Source organism: Arvicanthis niloticus, chromosome 6 (assembly GCF_011762505.2).
Source record: "Arvicanthis niloticus isolate mArvNil1 chromosome 6, mArvNil1.pat.X, whole genome shotgun sequence".
Taxonomy (NCBI): Eukaryota; Metazoa; Chordata; class Mammalia; order Rodentia; family Muridae; genus Arvicanthis; species Arvicanthis niloticus.
In genome coordinates, this window is record NC_047663.1 from 84921482 (window position 1) to 84935425 (window position 13944).

Consider the following 13944-nt stretch of genomic DNA (forward strand, 5'->3'; position numbering starts at 1 on the left):
AATATATATCATGGCCAGAGATCATAAAAATGGAAGAAGAGGATTTTACTTACCCCAACTTTTTATACAAATAACACAGTGTGCAGTGTGCATTTAAGTTTTGTTGTGTAACTGGGTAAATGAATCAGTAAACAATGATAATGACTTTCAAAAGAGAAGTTGTGGTGTATGCTAACCATTTTAAGAGGTATCTTTGTTCAAGAACAATGTCATGTGACAGAGAATATTCTGGACTTTTGAAGTACCCCAAAGCTACTTCAACAATGGTAGCCCAAAGCTACCATTAAACAAAATTAAACTCTGGTATATTATGTTTTCATTTTTATTCAGTTTCAGATCTTTAATTTCCTTCTTGATGTCTCTCTTAACCTAGCTCTCAGTCAGTGATGTGTTGTTTCTTTTCTGTGAATTTGAGTGTTTTATGTAGTTTCTATTGTTGCTGATAGCCATCTTTATTCTATTATAGTCAGAGAGAATGCAGGCAGTTATTTCAATTCTTCTATATTTGTTGAGACTTGTTCTTTAATGTGTGATCTGTTTTGAAGACAGTTCCATGGGCTGCTGAGAACAAGATACAGTTTTCAGAGTTTGAGGGAATGTTCTGTATATATTTGTTAAGTGCATTGAATTTACGATTCCATTTAACTGCAGAGTTTCTTTGTTTAGGTTTTTTTTTTCCCCATATGACCAGAGGCGAGACTCAGGTAATGAAGCCATCCATTACCACTGTGTTGTGGTTAATCTGTGGTTTTAGATCTAATAGTGTTTCTTCCTTGAAATTGGGTGCTCTTGTGTTTGGTGTATACATATTTAGGACTGCAGTGTGCACTTTATTTTCATGGGTAGGAGTTATCCCTCCTTATTGGTCTATTTGGTTGGATATTAGAATGATCAAATCTGCTAGTTTCTCCGTTCCATTTGTTTGGAATACCTTTTTCCATCCCATCACCCAATGGTGTCATATATCATTGACTGTGAAGTGTGTTTCTGGGAAGCAGTAGAAAGATGAATCCCGTTTCCTCATTAATGTCTTGGTCTGTGTCTGTTTCTTGTGAATTGAGACAACTAATATTAAAAATTAGTAGCCCAATGGTGTTTATTAATGCCTTTGTTGTTTTCTTAGACCCCTTTTGATTAAAATATGGGATTGTTCCCTCTTGAGTGTAGTTAACCTCTTTTTACACATAAGTACTCCTTCCAGTGTTTTCTGTAAATCTTAGTAGTCATAAATTTCTTAAATCTCTTTTGATTATGAAATGCTTTCCAAACCGGGCAGTGGTGGTGCACGTCTTTAATCCCAGCACTTGGGAGGCAGAGACAGGTGGATTTCTGAGTTCAGGGCCAGCCTAGTCTACAGAGTGAGTTCCAGGACAGCCAGGGCTACACAGAGAAACCCTGTCTCGAAAAACAAAAACAAACACACAAACAAAAAAAGAAACGCTTTCCTTTTTCCTTTGATAAACAGATGATAGTTTTGCTGGGTATAGTAGTCTGGGACTTTTATAACCTGTTCTTTTATAACAAGTCCTTCTGGTTTTCATAGTCTCCATTGAAAAATCAGGTGTTATTCTGATGACCATGCCTTTATATGTGACATGATCTTTCTCTCTTGAAGCTTTCTTAAAGACCTTTTTGTCTGTGCATTTAGCATTTTAAATATTATATGAAATGGGGAAGTTACTTTTCTGGTCCTGTGTATTTGGTGTTGTGTATGCTTCTTACATTTTGATAGGCAACTTTTTCCTTAGATTATGGAAGTCTTCTTTTGTAACAATACTTTTGCAGAAAGTATTTTTGCCATTGACCTGGATCTCTTCTCTTTGTTCTATACTTACAGTTTTCAGGTTTGTTCTATTTTAATCAAAATATTATTTTTGTGTGTGTGTTTTGTTTGTCTGCATATACTTCTGTTTACCACATGTGTGCCTTGTGCCCACAGAAGCAAGGAAAGAGTACTGGATTCCCTGGAACTGGTGTTACAGATATTTGTGAGAGTCATGTTGGTACTGGGAATCAAATCTGGGTCCTCTGGAAAAAATAGTCAATTCTTTTAACCACTGAATCATCTCTCTAGTCTAAGGTTAGTCTCTTTATTGTATACTATAATTCCTGCCTATTTCTTTCATGGTTTATTATTATTGTTGTTAATATTATTTAACATTTTCTTTGACTGAGTGACCCAATTCCTCTACTTTGTCTTCAAGACCTGATAGTCTCTATTTTGGTTGACCTAGGTCATTGATGAGGATCTTCTTGAATATTTTTATTTACTTCTTGAGCTTTTCATTTAGCATTACATTTGTAATTTTACTTATTTCTCAAGAAAACTTAGGGGCAGGAAGTTTATTTTTGCCTCACAGATAAAGAAATAGAATATAAAAAAAAATTGAACAGATACAGGATTGATTCTGTTTGTTTGTTTGTTTGTTTGTTTTTTAAAACAAGATCTCTCTGTGTAGCCCTGGCCATCCTGGAACTCATTGTGCAGACAAGGTTGGTCTCCAACTCAGGGATTCACCTGCCTCTGCCTCCTGAGTGCTTTTATTTAACATGTGCACTACTACACTATTGAAATAATCATTAAAAACAGCCTCTGCTCAAGCTGACTATCTATGCTGCAGAGGCTCTGCCTAGGCTTAGACGGCATGTTCTGTGGCCAGAGGCCACGTGTGTGTCGCAGCTAGAAACGGCCAGCCAGAAACACCAGCCCTGCCACCCATGAGATGCCAGCGTGGGAGATGGCTCTGCCAATCTTCCACGCTATCTCTGCAAGGCTGGACATTACCCAGACCATCCCGACATCCTTTTGGCCCAGTAAGAAAATGAGACTCTAATGCTTAAATATTAATCAAAGGCTTTATATATTTGGTAATGCTCAATAACAATATGCCCATACAAAGAGAGTTGTTTCCAAATTAGCTAACCTAAATAAAAGTTGTTACCCATGACTGCTCTCCATACCTGTATGGCTCTCCATTGCTCCTACCTCTCTGTTCTCTCTAGCTCCTCCTCTTCCTTTTCCTCTCCTTACTCCCCCCACCTTAGCACCTCCTTCAGTATACCATTCCTTACATGATTGATTCTTAGTCAACTATTTCAGATCTCAGATTCTATTGACTTTTACTACAATATTATAGACTCCCAGAAATACAAAGTCTGCTGATTTCCAAATCTCAGATGACCAAATATGAATAACTTGGAAGACCGACCACACTGTTAGAAGCTAAGAGAACTGACCTCTCTCTCTGATAAATGAATGCCTTCTTTTCAATACAACTTACTTCTTCACTATTTTTTTAAAATTTCATCCATGTGTCTATTGTATGCTGAGCATATTCCTCCCATTGCTCCCTTCATTCACGTTTGCTGCCCCTCCCCCTCTTGTTAGATCATGTGCTTCCCTCAAACCCTTTCATGTCTGCTTTCATGTTGTATATACTTACAAGGTTTCAGGAATCCATACACAATCTTGGAACTTCAAATATTCTACTTTTATCTCTTTCTTTCTCTCTCTCTCTCTTTCTTTCTTTTTTCCTTTCTTTCTTTCTTTCTTCCTTTCTTTCTTTCTTTCTTTTTGCAAATGACCAAGTTTGTTCTTTTTAATGGCTGAAAACAATTCTGTTGTGTATGCATACCAATATGTGCATGCTTTATTCGTTCTTTTGTTTCACTCAGGTTGTCAGTTCCATACCTTAGCTGTTGTGAACAATGCTGCAGTAAACAGTAATATGCAAGTATCTAAGGTTACCTTGGAACATGTGATTTGTGTACATTTCTTGGTATGGTATATGGTAGGTCTATTTTAGTTTTTTGAGAAACTCTTATACTGACTCCCACAGTGGCTGAAAAAGTTTAAACTCCCACCAACAGTGTATAGGGGTTTCTTTTATCCAGATTTGGTATTTATTTTCTTAATGGTTGCCATTCTCTAATAAATTAATTTTTCTGAAGCAGCTAATAGCACAAGAGACTGGGGAAACGTGTTGAGGGTCCATGTCAGAGGAGTGCACAGCTGTATATCAATAGTGATGACTTTGGGTATGAGCACCACAAGTGCCAACTGTGTACATTATCTCATAAAACAAGATGTTCAGTGATAAAAGCTTTAGCATGAAGGTTGTTGTCATTCAGGGTCTCAAAAATATCATAATGGCAGATGCCTTTTACCTCAGCCCACCATATTCACCACTATGCTACCCTTCATATAATAATAGGTATTATTAAATGCCTATGTTGCAAATTATTCTGTTTTATAAGAATTCTTTAATCTATTCTTTCAGCATTCATGTGGCATAGATATCTGAGGTATGATAAGATGCCTCATTGTTATAACTATAACTCTGCCAGCTATTAAATGTGGACCAAAGGACAACCAGCTATAAAAGAATGTATTATGCCCTTTGCCCTTCTCCTTTCCAGAAGCCACAGAGCAGGAAGTCACCAGAATTTCATGTTCAAACTAATCACTAGAGCAGAATAGAAATTATCACTATTATTTATTTATACATGTTCCTCCAGTACATGCTTGGATTCGAACAAAATCTAATCTCCAATAGAGAATCTATCAAATTGTATCAGACTTATTTCAAGACCATAAATGGAATATTCCTGGGCAAAGTCAAGGCTTGGGCTGGAGATATGAAGGGCTTGCTAATTTCAGTGGTAGGGATTAGAATAAGTGTCACTCAGCACTGATAGAAGCACCAGGGAAAGGTAAGGTCCAAGCTGAAGCAACAACCAGAGGATGGTATTGAGTGTCTTGTTATATTGCTCTCTCTACCTTATTTTTTAAGGCAGGGTCTCTCACTGAGCCTGCATCTATCTCACTGGCAGGTTAGTGGACTCCAGTGAACATCTCTGCCTCCCAGCACTGTGGTTCATCTGGCTTTTACACGGGTGCTGGGATCCAACCTCAGGTCCTCATGCTTGTGAAGTAGTACTATGCCAACAGAGCCATCTCCCCAGACCCAGGGTTCACCATCCTATCTCACTGTGATCCATTCTGAGGACAATGGGACCCGTTGTGCAACAATAGACATAATAAAATTAACAAGCTAAGCCAGTCCTGCAGTATAACCCATACAGGGCTTTCTTCCTGTACTCTGTGCCTCTGTGAAAGCAGTTTTGTCCTCAGTGTGGGTGTGTGACTTACCTCCATCTTCCCTCCAGCATTTAAAACACTTCACAGGGGAAGGAGCAAAGGGAAGGCAGACAAATTGCTGTTGATAATCCTTTTGCATTCTCTCCTAAATTGTTTTCTTAGAGCTGGCAACTTAGGTGGTTGTAGCTTTTTGTCCTTTCCCCAACAACATTCCCTCATGTCTTCTGGCTGTCTCCAAGAAAGGTAAACCTCACTCTAACTCTCTCTCTCTCTCTCTCTCTCTCTCTCTCTCTCTCTCTCTCTGGAAAGCATTTCTTTCACTCTTTCACAGCCTGGAGGCCAGATGATAACACTAAGCCCTGGAACCCTAAGCTGAGTATATCAGAGCATTTGCTTAACAAGAGCCAGGGTTTCACTTTAGACAATTTTTCCATCACATGTTGAGAGAAGAAAAACATTTTTTGCTTTTGTGCGAAAGAGCAAAATCGAAATCAAAAAGGGTTGAAGGCAAGAGCTCAGCTCTGCCCACTCCCTTTTGTCAAAGAAGAGGGGCCTATATTTTGTGTTTTAAATAATCTGACAAGTTCACTAGCCCTGAAAGACCAGACTGAAAAAGTCACGCAGCTTTGTTTGAAGGAAAGCTGGCTAGTCACAATCACAGAGTAAGTGAGTGAGTGAATGTGTGAGTGAGTGAGTGAGTGAGTGAGACAGAGGCAGAGAAAGAGAGAGATAGAAGCAGAGAAAGAGAGACAGAGACAGATAAAGAAAAACAGATGGAGACAGAGAAAGAGGGAAAGAGACAGAGAGAAAAAGAGATAGAGACAGACAGAGAGACAGACAAAGACAGAGAGGGAGGGAGACAGAAAGAAAGAAAGAGAGACACAGAGAGAAAGAGAGACAGAGAAAGGCGGGGAGAGGAAAATCGTTTCTCTTTTCCTTCTGAATTAACATTGACTTGCATTAAACACACACAGGGTAAAATTATGTTTAGGAATGTTTTAACTTTGGCTTCTCAGCAGGGTAAGTGCCTTAATTTCCTGCAAATCATTGTCAAGTGTCTAGACAGGAGAAGTGGGAGCAAAGATAAGAGGTTCTGAATTTCAACAGAGGGGCCATCAAGCTAACCCAGCTCAGCAATGATTCCTTACTCGGCAACAAGTGATAACTCCTTTAGCCACACATCTTACTTACATGATGCTTTTGACTTGCGATAGGAAAGGGAAAAGTGGGAAACAAGGATGAGCGTCGGAGATAAACAGGCTGACTGCACCGTCGCCAGTATTTTAAGTTAACTGAGCTCTAGAGGAATCCTGAACTCTACAGGGTCTGGGAGAAGTTGATGGATGCTTGAAGCTTTAGGGTTAGAAGAACAACATTTGATAAAGAGGGCTCTGTTCTTTAGTGCCTTGGTTTTAAACACAGCTCTCTGCCCATCAAAATCACATTGTAGAAATTGCAACAGCCTCAGAAATTTTTCTGAAAAGGGGTTTTACGGTCTCCTGATTATTATTTATTTATTTATTTTTGAGACATAGGCAGGACCTCAGAGGTCAGCACACTGGCTTCTCTACTAGCACGGCAAAGTTTCTACCATGTAAGGGTCCCAAGACTACCAGAGGACCTGAAATCTCATGTGTCCAAGCACATGTCATTCAATACCCAGTGCCTTTTTCCTCCACTCAGGGACTCCTTATAGCACCCTTCTTCCAGTCTTTAACTGAGCAAGATGAGGGTGAAGGGGGTGGGTCCAGAAGGATAGTTGCCTAGTTGGGCACTGTGACTATCTGTACAATGGGAATAATGACAAGAGTTACCTGCTAGGATTGCTGCGAGGGGTAAAGAGTTATAGATGCAAAGACAGTCTTATGTGCCAAACACTGTACTAAACTCTACTCATCCACCAGAGGAGAAATGATGCAAAGAACTCTTTGACTATGTGTTGTAAGTAACTTTGCTACCCGTGTTCTGGGAACGGATCACACTACCAGCTCTTGCCCACAGAATATTGGATCCATGGATGAAGAACAAAGACACACACACACACACACACACACACACACACACACACACACAGTTGTTCAATTTCAACTTGCCTTTTGGCTCAATTGTTGGGCATAGCCTATCTCCCGCCTGGAGAAGGTGCCTTTATCAATGCTCTTATCTCCGCACTTCTCTACCTGCCCTCAACTTTAGTTGCTCAGTTACATCTAGTCCTAGCTAAACATACCCAACCGCCTGTCCGTAGCAGTGTAAAAGTGGCCTATAGCCACTCTGCCCAAGATCTCACATGGCTGCTTGGCTTTTATCTCCGAAACATGGTGAACTCTCCCAGTCTCTCTCCAGCATCTGTCTCTTGACTGCAGGGACCCGGAAGTCCCGCCTATTCCTTCCGCCCAACAATTGGCCCATGGCTTCTTTACTGATAGATCAAGAGCCAATTGGGGAATGGGACCTTAGCACCGCCCCTACAACTCTGCATAGTTATCATGGAGTTCAGCAATAATTTGTAATCCAGTGCTGAGTTAGTTTAAACATAGAACATAATAGTTTGACTAGAAGGACTAGGGTTTCCAAGAAGAGACTGCTGTGGCCTGAAGGAAATAAACAAGATTTCATGGAGGAGGCATGATTTACCCTGAGAGCCCTGTTAATCTTGTAGGTAAGTGGATGGAGGGACAGGTTACTACTGGGAGTGTGGGAATTCTGCCTTAGGACGGGGAGTGGGGAACTATTGTAACTTAGGTTATATTGAACACGTGAGCTCATTTTCAATGGTCAGTCCAGGAAGCTGGCTTGCCACACCCTCAGTCTGCCTTAGTTTTATGGTAGGCCTCTGCAGAATGAAGGCTGTGTGTGGGTCCATCTCCTCCAGGAAATCCTACACATTCATCATCAAATCAGCCTGGTTTTACACCTGCTACTGCCTCATCTTTATCTTGTTGCTTTAGACTTTAGAGGTTCCAAACCCTCACTGTGAATCATTATTCTTAACCCGATATGTAACACTTTAGCGAATGTAAAACTCAACGCCTCTGGTTATATCATGCAGTACATCTTTCCTTCTGGCTTCCCATAGTTCTCAGCTAAACCCTACATCTGCCATTCTAACCTCCAATAAGACATTAGCCCCATCATTCTCCACTCACCCTTCTTATTCACTGTGTCTGTGAACTACTTATTGGTGAACTGTCTGGGTTTTTTTTTTTTTTTTTTTTTTTTTTTTTTTTTTTTTTTTTTTTAACCAATTTTCTGATTCTTTTTAAAAATTCTGGTAACTTTCCAGCGTCTTAGTTCATTTCCATAACTTAATACATCTGAGCTCATAACATATGTATGCCCCTCAAGAGGTTTTCATATTCTTCCTTCAGGTAGAATTTTGTATTTTAATCTCATTTGGATATGGGTATTTCTGTGTTGTTTCCTTTCTGAGTCTTGCTTTTCAGTCTGTACTATTAGTTCCTCAAGATCAGAACCTGAATGTGATTTTTCTTGCAAATGCAATGATAGCTGATTAACTACCAGGCATGAGGGAAAACAGAAATGTAAATATACGAGACTTGCTTAAGCCATCCAAATGGGGGAGACATAAGAAAACTCTGTATTTCAATGTTGGTAAACGTTGTGGGTCAAGCTCCATGGAAAACGGTTGCTATTACTCTGAGTTTCTTGCTGTTGCTGTTGCTGCTGCTGCTGTTGCTGCTTGTCTTAGTTAGGGTTTCCATTGCTGTGAAGAAACACCATGACCAAGGTAACTCTTATAAAGGCAAACATTTAACTGGGACTGGCTTACAGTTTCAGAAGTTTAGAAGTTTAGTCCATTATCATCATAGGAAGCATGGCAGCGTGCAAGCAGGGGAAGCATGCTGGGGAAGGAGCTAAGACTTCTGCATCTTGATTCCAAGGCACACAGGAGAGACCGGCATACTTGGGCAGCTAGAAGGAAGGTCTCTTCTGAGATGGGTAGAGCCTGAGCATAGGAATAGATCCCCAAAGCCCAACATCACAATGACACACTTCCTTCAACAAGACCACATCTCCTAAGAGTGCCATTCCCTATGGACCAAGCATATTCAAACCACCACGCTACTGTTGCTGCTGTTGTTGTTGCTGCTGCCGCTGACTTATAACTAGAAATATCATAAGTCAATAGCAGCTTAGAGGTAACAATATAGAAGGAAAACCTGACTTAGCAAAGGGTAGCAAGAACATCATCTACACTAGTTTGCTTGTTTATAAACACCTGGAAGAGCTGCTGCTGTTCTTTGAGGGCTCTTCCTTCTAACCCATCATATATATATATATATATATATATATATACGTATATGTATATGTATATGTATATGTATATATGTATATATATATATATATATATATATATATATATATATATATATGATCATATATATATATGTGTGTGTGTGTGTGTGTGTGTGTGTGTATCTTCTTTTCATTTCAGGCCATATTATATATACGCCTCCCACCCCAACCCCTTACCTACATATGCCTGTCTTCCAACCCATCACCTATGTTCCCCTTCTTTCCCAAGCCTTACTCATGGACCTCTCTTCTTCCTTCCAACCCATTGCCTACGTACCCCTCCCCTCCCAGCTCCTCAGTTGCAGAACACTCCTCTTCCAACCATCACCCATGTACCTCTACTCTTCCATCCAAGCCATCACTTAGATACCTTTCCTCTTTAGAAGTTCTCTCATTGCTGTTGATAATAATTTGAGGAACTTAACAAATACAGGAAACAATAGAGATAATCCCTTTCTTGAATTTTTTATCATTCTTACATACCTGTCCTTTTAAAATGAAAGGTATTATAGAAAAATTCAATAGTTTCTGTTTTTACCTTCTAGAGACAATGGTAATCATAGTGTAGATGTACATTTCCTTGTTTATTTTAGCTATTTTATATGCATAGGTCAAGACTATAGGTAGCAATTATAACATATATATAAAAAAAAGAAAAACTAAAGAAAGGATTTTGAATATTTTTTCCAGGCTTCAGAAGAAAGTTGTTTTCGTGTGTTAATTCAACATTTGTGTTTTCCCATGTTAATTGAAAACATTTTATTTTAGGAAGAAATAATTAAACAAATGTGTTTGTTAGTATTCATGAAAAATAGAAGATCCTTTTATATGTGATTTTAAAATTATGTAAATAGCATCACACTATAATGTAATCTTTCTCACCAAGTCTTTTGAGGATTCTTTTCATTGCAATTTATTGATTTACTTCATTTTCAACTCTTTATGGAAGCCTGTCAAGGAGCCCCAGGGTGTTTTATTTATCCCCCCCCCCATTGGTAGGCATTTAAGTGACTTTCACATTGCACCTTTTTGTGAATTCTTGCCCTTCCCGACTTCCTTGACAGCTCAACTTGAGTGAAAAGTCCTTTTTGTGTTTTAAATTTCTTGCTGAGACTGACCAGACCTTCAGAGAAGAATTCCAGCTCTTTGTTCTTTGCCCCTCCCACCTAGACTGTGACAAGCACCAGGCTCTCTACAATTCCTATTGTTTCTGAGTCAGTTCTGTCAACAGACCTAATTCTTAGCCAGACCTACAGAGGAGCCCAACAGAGAAGTGACAAATGTGGGTGTGAGCAGAGTTCACTGGGCCTCGAACTAAAACTCAAGTTCTTTCTAGAAATCTGCCCCAAGGAAACAACCTAAAGGGAGAAAATGATCTATGTACATGGGGATTTTTTTTTTTTAAGGAGAAAAAGTGAGAAACAGAAAAGGAGTCCTTACATAAATCATGGCAGATGGACTCAAGAGAATACTGCTCATTCCTTCCTGTGGTGACTCTGGAAGTGAGGTTACTAAGATGCAATCTCATGGCCTTGATCTTTCAGTTCAAATAAGTTGAGTTTTAACCACTGTATGTCACTTTACAAGTAGTGGAGGAACAAATAGTGGTAGGGTGTTAGGGAGAGAGAGAGAGAGAGAGAGAGAGAGAGAGAGAGAGAGAGAGAGAGAGAGAATTTGAGACAAAGTCTCACTATGTACCCATGGCTGACCTGGAACTCATTATGGAGATGAGAGTAGTCTCACATGTATAGAAATCCACCTGTCTCTGCATCCCCGGTGTTAGAGGGAAAACCTAGAAAGCAAAATTACATCTATGATACATGAAAATATCTTTGCATCTCTGGGCAAAAATGAAAAAGAAGAACAATGAATTTGCAACAGCAGAAGCAGAGACTTCGGATCTAATGCTGTGTCTGCAGTTTCCCCTCACACACCAACCAGGAAGCTGCTGTGCTTCCAAGGTCACAGTGAATCCAGGGTTCAGCATTCCACAGTTATAGTACTGTGTTCAGCTGTGATGTGTGAACACTGAGAGGGACGGCTGAGCAAACAGCTCTTTTGGAAATAATGTTGATGACCTCGTTAAATTGTTACTACGACTAGTCTATAAACTATATCACAGATGTGTATGTACAGGAAAATGTGTCTCTCTTGTGTGTGTATGTGTTCATGAGCATGTGTGTCAATACCAATTATGATTTCAGGTATCCACTGAGGTCTTGAGATAGATTCCTCTTGGATAGAGGGGAATTACTGAAAACCATTTTGTGTTGTAAGTCAGCTAGAGTTTACATCTAGGCTTCTTTGACTCCTGAGTCTCACCCATATACTCCTCTAAGAGAAAGAGAAAACCGTCTGTCCTTTAGAGTTCTCATAAGATTTGTGTAATAAACAGACATTTAAATTAAAACGTTCCAAAAGAGGGAGGGGAAAAGAAAGTTCACAAGACTTTTCCCGGTGTTCCCTTCTGGTCCAGAGCGACAGGACATTCACTAAGATGAGGCTTTGATTTTGCAGCCTGGCCCTTAGGGTTCCTGGTTCAGAAGAGAAGGCTGCTGGTTAGAAGGTGACAGGCAACAGACGGAGCCTATTGAATTGGGAATAGGGTAAGCCATGTACTGCCTAAGGCCACTTGATCAAAGCTCTTTCACAAAGACTTCTCAGCTGTTTTGTGATGCTACCGAGTGCCTGCCGGAACCCTGAGCTGGTGTAGGTGCAATGGATGCTCTCAGGGACAGCCTTCCGCATTCCAGTCAGAATCAATGAGCAGAGGACAGTTGTAGTAGGTACCAGGACTTCTGGGTCCTTTGGTATAGTTTCTGGCTTTAAGCGAATGTGCCTGTGATATTATGCTTCAACAGGATAAAATCTTCCTCTTCTGGGTTTATGTTTATTTCGCCTCTTTCTTTTGCTATTCACAAAAGAAAGTGATCCAGTCCAGTTTCTGGAGGTTTTGTGTGAGTTCTGACTATTAAAGGCGATCCTTGTTTCTTTTGACTTCACCCTTCAGAAAAGGGTGCCCTCTACCAAGACCTCTGTGATCTTTCCACCCAGTAAAGCAATCACTACCTCCCTCACAGCCACTTTTCAGAAAGATTGTATTCTGGGCTTAGTGAGTGGAGATACTCTGGCCTAATGGTGGCTAATGAGCTCTGACTACTCTCACCTCATCCCATCTGGTCAGCAAGTGGCCCTGGCTTCGCTCTTCCCCTGCTCTCATGCAGAAGGCATGCCAGAGCAGCTCTGAATCTGCCTGCAAGGGAATATCTAAAGGGTCAGCATCCTCCTCAGCTTTCTGACACACCAGGGCAGAGCAGGCTGCAACCTTCCAGACAGCTGGTTGACTAATGCCAGCTGTGCGGGCTCCAGAAAGGGCAGCAAAAGTTTAACTGTGGGCCATAGCAGAGAGGAAGCAGTGGGAGGCCCCCCTTATGACTTCAAAGTCAATCCATATATAAAAATACAGATGACCAGTAGCTCACATTGGAGGGTTAATAAAGCCCATCCTGGAAATTGCAATTCCATAAGCTCTCTTTGCTACTATTGCTGGTTAAGAACCCCAGAGGGGGCGGGAAATGAATGGATAATTAGCAAGCTCAATGTTAAGTTTAGAAATGCCGCCAAGGACCAAGTTGTTACTAGGATAGTGGTGGCACCAGGGGAGAGGAGGGATAGAGTGGGTGGCAGGATTGAAACAGCATTTCTGCCATTGAGCTTTTGAAGAGAGAAGTTAAAATAACAGTGCTAATCCTTAATCCCAGGCTCCAAGGGGAAAGCAGAGAGGAAGCTTAAGGGTGTCCAGGGATGTAGCCCTTCGTTCTGGGAACCATCACATATGGAAATGGTCAAAAGCATCTGCAGGGTTTCTTGGGAAGTGGGGGGTGGGGTGGGGGCTTAGCAGGTAGACAGAAGTTCAGGGACACCACGCTGCCTCTGTTGCACAGGGACAAAGGCAAAGCTAAACCCCAGCAGTTTTGCTGATTACAAAGGAGGGACATCATAGGCCCTTCTCAGCGTGGTTGGAAATAGTTAATGGATAACTCATGTAAAGGGCAAGCATGTATCCACCACCACAAGGTTGATACCCCAAGGTCGTAAATTTGGCAAAGGCCGGGGTCACTGTTGAGTTGCTAATTAGTGGATCCCCAGTACCTAACCTAGTGTGTCAGAAGATATTTGTTGTTGGTTTTGACATTGTTATTAACATCTTGGAGAGGGGACTTGAGAAAAATAATACTTGAACAATCTTCATTCTCTTCAGAACACTAAAGATTTTTTTTTGTCCATGCCACATCAGGAATCACCACTATGCAGGTAAATATGGGCTAACCAAAACTAACCAAGTTAAACAAGATCTTGCCATCGTCTCTCCTGAAACAGGACTGGAAGACAGCATACTATCCCATCTCTCATAGGAGGGACAGAGTTTGATTTGGTTTCACTTGGCTGACTCTTCACATTCTTTTCTTAGTCTCCTCTCAGATGCTGCCCTTCAAGAGAATAACACAGCGCCAGAAGATCAGCTC